The sequence below is a fragment of the Meleagris gallopavo genome, chromosome 2 (genome assembly GCF_905368555.1).
Source record: "Meleagris gallopavo chromosome 2, MGAL_WU_HG_1.1, whole genome shotgun sequence".
NCBI classification, from domain to species: domain Eukaryota; kingdom Metazoa; phylum Chordata; class Aves; order Galliformes; family Phasianidae; genus Meleagris; species Meleagris gallopavo.
Genome location: NC_139405.1, coordinates 77,836,289 through 77,843,538, shown reverse-complemented (window position 1 = coordinate 77,843,538; position 7,250 = coordinate 77,836,289). Strand labels below are relative to the sequence as shown.

At 35.2% G+C, this 7,250-nt stretch overlaps 1 long non-coding RNA gene across 1 annotated transcript in view; it reads right to left on the bottom strand.

Moving 5' to 3' along the window:
• Positions 1-399: 399 nt before the first annotated feature.
• The window catches only part of LOC146545047 (uncharacterized), a 114,036-nt gene continuing 107,185 nt past the window's right edge, over positions 400-7,250 (bottom strand). Inside the window, exon 6 of the long non-coding RNA XR_014881506.1 lies at positions 400-2,302. This is a non-coding gene — a long non-coding RNA (uncharacterized LOC146545047). The remainder of the gene's footprint in view (positions 2,303-7,250) is intronic.

Genomic DNA, 7,250 nt, shown 5'->3' with positions numbered 1-7,250 from the left:
TCTTACCAATGAAAAATGAATAAACATAGTAGTGCAAGTATCTCTGTGTACATTTATATTTATACATACACAACCTGTTTCCACTGTACACACATCAATATACATTATGGTTACAGAAAGACAGTGAGAGATGTTCTCACTGAGCAATACTTATTTAAATCATTGCTTGACTATATAGAATATATTATAAGAAAAAGAAGTAATAAGGATAATATTATTTAGATTATAACTACTTTGAAACAGGAGATATAATTTTCTATACATTTAGATAGCTACTAGTAAAATAGAAACAGTCATCTTTATAATTTTCAGGCATTAAAATTATGACTATAATTACACAATAATTAAAATCATAATTATACATTACTGAATCATGATCTTTTTCTGAGTATTCCCAAGCCAATTATAAAGCAAATTATTCAAATTATTATTTTTTAAAAATCTCTAATATTATTATTTTTTTTTCCCACAGTGCATCTGGAAGACCTTATTTATAGCTAAGTAACAACACTTCCCCATTTCCCTATAGCTCTACAAGGATTACGCCTTAGGTTTCATGGTTAAATTTTTAGCTACAATGCCTCTATATCCTTAGGGACAAATTCTTATAATACAAAAGAACAAAATTCAAAATGAATGTATCAGTAATGATAAAATACAGATCACATTTATCCATAAGATTTTGTGCAGTTTGCAGTTCTTAATGGAAAAAAAAGAAAAAAAAAGACATAGCTAAGTTTAATTACTTCATTGTGTTTATATTTTGTTTTGAAAACACCAAATGGATTAGACCAGATGGACTTAATAAATATTATTTTCAAATTTGATCCTTTTTAGTTATTCAGGAGTGAGAAAGCATCATTAATGATAAACTTTGAATTCTGTACCTTGTAGCTGAAGGCAATTCCAGGACCAGAAAAGTTTTCCATTGAGAAATCCACTAAAAATGCTGTTATGATTCTCTCTTAGGTTTGGAAAGATTCTAATTTACTATTATTATTTTTGAAGCACTCTAATCTACCAAAGAGTAAGTTTATATGGAAAAGTACACACGTATGAAAAGTAGCTTTCATGATGGAAACACCGACTATCTCAGATATAATGCAACCAGAGACATCATTATAATCATAAAAACATCACTTGGGATTTCTGTCCGCATACAGACATTGATTTTTAAATGCCAGTTCACCACCAGCAAAATGACAGGTTCAAACAGCTTACACCACCAATTGCTAGCAACATTCCAAATTAATTCACTTATCAAGAAGACTTTAATCCTGCTTCCAGTGCTTATGAATCATCGTAAAATCCATAATTTATGAGATGAATTGTATAATTTTCTGTGTAGCTTCTGTACTATGAAAATATATCTCCAAGGTTGGACAGAATACAGGTTGACTCATGCAGTTTAATTGAGCTGTAAAGCTTAGAGACTCTATAGAGCCAGCTCCAGCTCAGATCTCCTAGAGAACCTCTTAGTTTAAAGACCCAAGGTAATGGCAACATTTGTGTCCAACCTAAATTTATTTCATCTAGTACTGTGTGATTTCAAAATGGAAAAACATGACTGCCAAACCAATAGATGTTGATGGCTAACCTTTGCTCTCCTTTGTTTGTTAACTTCAGGAAAAGGCTGTAAAATGCTGCATGTTGCCTGGAGTCCTGCTCCTCCACACGTCAATCTTGTCTGGAATGATCTTTGAAGATTGTGAAATAAGAGAAAAAGTAACTATGGTCCTGAATCTGTGCTTTACTGCAAAGGCAGCACATAATGCAAACCAAAAACAGTCCAAGTTTTTCTTAAATCAAAAATTACCAAAACTTAAGAAAATGGTACAAAAATACACCATCTTCAGTAAAGATTTTGATTAGAGATTAGAATAAAACTTTTGTTTTTCAAAGTAAATCTTTGAAAAGCAAAAGTGAGACTGATAAGCAAATGCCGAAAAGTGGATGTTTGCGTATTTCTTTGGAAAGCATATCTTCAGCAGGCAGATATAACCCCCCCTCACCACAGCCTGTTGCAGTCAGTGTCATGTAACAGGAAAAAGTCTGACCCACAACACACTAACCTCAGAGAGATTTTGGTCACAGCTACCTTTGCTGTCAATCCTTTTCTTCTGATCATTGCAAACAGAAACATTGCACAGTTTCACTGTAACTTGATCGATGCTGAGAAGCTAATCCTCCAGAGCAGGCTGCCTGTCCTCTGAGCACACACCCAGATGATGCTTGCTATCAGCAGAAGGAGTCCTGCAGAGCTTGTGAGCACTGTGGCATGAACTTTGGTATTAACAGCCATCTAGGAATTGGTAGAATGGTAGAAAAAAACACTTAGGTTTCAGTGGAGAAAAGGTGATGTCAGTATATTTATTTTTACATTGTTAATGATCTATAAAAATTATAAAGCTTTTTCTTTTATTCATAATTGTTTGCAGAAAAACAAATTTACATAATACTTACAATTTCATATAAGAAAGCTTAAAAAAAAAACAGCTGAGAACTGAGGAGACCTTCATAAAGGGTGAATGGCAACTGTTGTTGCTAGTACAGTCAACTGATATTTATGTTGTTTGACAATGACTAAAATTTGTCTTCTGAATAAAAACACAAACATATTTGCAGGTCAGGATATAAAGAATTATTGCACCTAAAAAGTAGACAGTTTGGGCAATATAAGAAATGGTAGTCCATCATTACTCATTAAAAAATCCAGGTTTTGTTACAGAAGTTTCTGTCAGTTTTAGCTAATAGGGAACGTGTCACTTAAGGAAAATTTTAAGATGCAGGGAAAAAAATGGTGGATCTTTATTAATAATTATGTTTTGAATGGGTTCAAAGTTTGAGCTGTCATAGGAAGGCATGAAAGCACCTACCTCTTACTCACTAGGGATATTTGCTGTTAAGTATGGCTCAATAGTTCCTCCAGATAAAAATCTAGTAACAAAGTGACTTCAATCACAGTGAATGACAGTTCCTTGTCAGGTCCCTATCTTATTTCCCTGGATAGCATTCATCTCTCTTATACTGATTTCTAAAAATTAGGTGTGAATGAACTATTAAAATAAGTTCAGCCTTTTTTCTTCTTGTAGAGTGGTGGGGTTATGGCAAAAAGAAAATCTTAAATTTACTGGTCTAAACTACTTGATTTAAAGAGAGAGAGAGAGAGAGAGAGAGAGAGACATATATATGTATATAAAACTTCTCAGCAAAATTTTTAAGGCAGATATGTACAATCTCATTAGTGTAGTTTTATCATCTATGCATACTATACATTATGTCTTCAAATGTTGTCAAATAGCCTTTGAGAACTATATTCTGAAAAAAAAAAGGAAATAACATATTTGACTAATGAAATATTTGATTTTCATGCTTTTCCATAACTGTCTACTGTTTTAAGTTAGACACAACAAATAAATTTCACTTGCTAATAATTGTGCTTTTGTTGTATTTGAGCATACATTTTATCTCTTCGGAGGAAAAGAGTTGCTAGATATAGTTGTTGTAAAGAAGGAACAATGAAAATTTGTAAAATGCAGTTAAACTGTAAAATCTTTCTGTGTAATGAATTGCACAAAAGCTTAGAGAACTAATTCCACAGTCAGCTGTAGTTGTTTGTCAGCTTTATTCACAGTTTTCTCACTGTGCAGACTAAGAATAATCTCCTGCCCAGTAAATGCGAATGATCTGGATTAAGGTTTTGGGGAGAGGAAGGGCAAGAGGAAATAGTGAATGACTCTCACATGCAAAAGTTTGGGCTGATGCCAAGTGCTGTGTAAGTTTAGGATTACAGTGTAGTTCCCTGCTTTTTAGTAAACCCTCTTGTCCTTTTGTATTTGTTTGTATTTGCGCTCAGCAGAGTGCTTCCTTCAGCGCTCAGACACATTCCTGCTTGAAACACTGTCCTATCAGGATAAAAGTACACTGGGAAATAGATCATAGAATGCCTTGGGCTGGAAGAGATCTTGAATATTATCCCATTCAAACCCCTCTGCCATGAGCAAGGTTGCCCCCACCAGATCAGGCTGCCCGGGGCCTCATCCAACCTTGGATGCCTCCAGGGATGGGTCAACCACAGCTTCTCTGGGCAGCTGTGCCAGTGCCTCACACCTTCTGAGTTAAGGATTTCTTTCTAACAGCTAACCCAAACCTCCCCTCTTTCAGTTTAAATACATTCCCCTTTGTTCTATCACTATCTGCCTTCTTAAAAAGTTGGTCTCCCTCCTGTTTGTAAGCTCCTTTCAAGTACTGGAAGGCCACAGTGAGGTCTCCCTGAAGCTTTCCCTTTCTCAAGCTAAACAATCCCAACTCCCTTAGCCTTTCATCACAAAAGAGGTGCTCCAGCTCTCCAATCATCTTCATGGCCCTCCTCTCGACCCACTCCAACAGCTCTGCATCCTTCCTGTGCTGGGGGCCCCACGTCTGGACAGAGTATTCCAGATGGGACCTTATGAGGGCAGAGTAGAGGGGACAATTACCTCCCTTGCCCTGCTGGTCACCTCTCTTTTGTTGCAGCCCAGGATACTTTCAGCCTTCTGCAAGATCACATTACTGACTTGTGTCTAACTTTTCGTTCATCAGGACCCCCAAGTCCTTCTTGGCAGAGCTGCTCTCTAGGAGTTCATCTCTTAGAGGGATTTCATATATATCATCTATTGCTTAAGAAAGCCACAGATTTCCTTGGTGTATTTCACAGTTCTGGATGTTTCATATATGCTGCCTATCTCACTGGGTCTTCACAGGTGTGTGTTCTACTAATTCCAGCATATGAATCTACATATTGTTAATAGAACTTAATTAAATGTTTTGGAGAAATTTTTATCAGCACTGTTGCTTCATATCTCAGACTAAATATTTATGTATGTTTCATTTAATTTTATTGCACTGTGACCACTATTGTCTGTTTTTATTATATTTTAAAATGTTTCTAAATTTTAATTGAGTACACAACGTCTGTAATTATATTAGGTAGAAAAGATACGGGAACTTGAAAAGTTTGCATATCCACATGTTACAATTGTAATAAAAAAGTTATGCATATCTAATTATTGCAATTTTTTCAAAGTATGATGCCTTTTACAGAAATTACATCTCTTTTCCAGTTAGACGTGAACTGGAAAAGTCAATAGAAATATGAAATGGAAATTCAAACATTTAAAATACAAATCACTTAAAACTAATTACTAGCATTCAGGCAAACTCAGAAGCAGTTCCTCTCAAAGTATGAATAACTGGCAAACAAAGATAATAGCTTTATTCATGCCATACTCGGGGTCCAGCCAGTTCAACTTTTTCTTCTTGTGGCCTCCCAAATATTTAATGTTCACCACCTTCCCCATCTCCCCTGCCACAGATTCTGTAGAAGGTCCCCTACAATTTTCTTCATTTTCCCTTGCTGGGTGCCATCATACTTCACCATCTGAATTATGTGGCTTGCTACTTTGAAAGCAGCGCTTCACGTCCCAGCTCTTCTCTGTATACCTTTTTTTTTTTTCTTTCGTACAAGACAATTCTTTTCCTTTGCTTTATATATGTCCTTATTTATAAAATCCCACTGACTCTGAAATGAGGTTCTAAATAGAGTAGACTCTATTTTCTGTTTTCCATCAAAACAGATTTCATCAATATTTCATTTCACTGGGCTAAATACAGATCAGTCTGTATCCACGTTCTTTCTGGTTGATGCTTTACTATTTTCATGGCACTTTTCAACAACTCTTTGCGACAGGGAGAGTAACAACTTGTAATGGCACCTCTAAATCTAAACTTAACTGCACACTCATGCTTATTATGCTCCTTGGAGATATGCATGATTACCTTTCTGACTGTGGTACTCTCCAATAAGATTAACTCAAAAAAGTTAGAAAAATAGTCTGAGCAAGCATGTAGGCGTTTTTGGACTTTCTTTAGCTAATGTAAACAAATCTATTGCCTAAGATATGGACTACTCTTCCTGCACCATCAAAACAGGAAGTTTTCTCTTTTCACTTTTCTTTTTGATAAATGCAATAATCCAGTGAATTTCCTTATTGTTGTAAGCAACCACGTTTGACTTTCAGTCATATTTTTCAATCCAAGAGTGACACACAAGCTCAGTAACTATCCAGAATAAATCAGGAGTTTGGACAGGCTTTTAAGTTTAGATTGAAATGTATATAACCTACATCTGTTTTGGTACAGTTCATTCCATCAAAGATTTTAGAGAGCATGTCTGAAGACACTAAGACTTACTCTATTTTCACATTGAACAAAATTTCTGTTGTTGACAGGTATTATTTGTCAGATCTTTCTAATTATGGCAACAAGAATGCAAGTTTCAGCTAATTTTGACTTCCCATATAGATATGAAACTGCAATAGTTTAATAGCTAAGCCTAGATTGTTCTAGAAAAAATTCTGACACTCATTTCTTGACTGCAGAAACATCTATATCCATTTTTTACTTTCACGTTCAAAGAATTGAGTATTAACACTCTCTTTGGACATATGCATAGATAACTCACATTTTGCAGAAATTGCTGTATTACTTTAGGTTTGGAATTTTGTTCTGAATAACTTTTTTTTCAAAATGTGTGTATTTTATTTAAAAAAAAAAAAAAGTGTCCTAAATTCACTGGATTTTATTCACATACCAAGAGTCTACAATGGCTGAGAGAAATGATGTTTGCTTTTTTTGTTTGTCTGTTTTTTAGCTAGATTCTCATTTTCCTATGTAAATCATCATACACAAGAACGTTTTCTGCATTTGCTGTGGGAGAATTTTCTATTCCAAAAGTGAGGAAATATACATGCTTGTAGCTAATATTTGGTTCTTATTAATATGGAGACAACCACTGAGAATTTAAAGGTTGAAGGTAAGAAGACAAAAGGTCACACAAAAGGAAGACCAGATATTTAGAAAACAGTATTTTAAAAGAAGAATTGAGGGAATTGACTTTCTTTAATAAGAGTAAGAGAAGGGAAAGAAGGAGCAAATTTCCTGGAATTTCATACGCTGCCTTGATGTATTACAATATCTCCTGACTTGAGAAGCAATTAGGTGACAATCATTCTGGAATGGTCCATGTTTTCTTCTGGTCAGAAGGCAAGACTGGATCACAAGTCAGCAGCTCCGGCCAAGCAATGTACCATATCTCCTTCCCAGAAGTAGTGCCCCACAAAGTGCATGATGCTTATGACAGTAGCTGTCAGGACTAAGGTAGGAGTACCCACTTTGGATTTTTTGCTTCCCACAGATACCATCTCCACTGT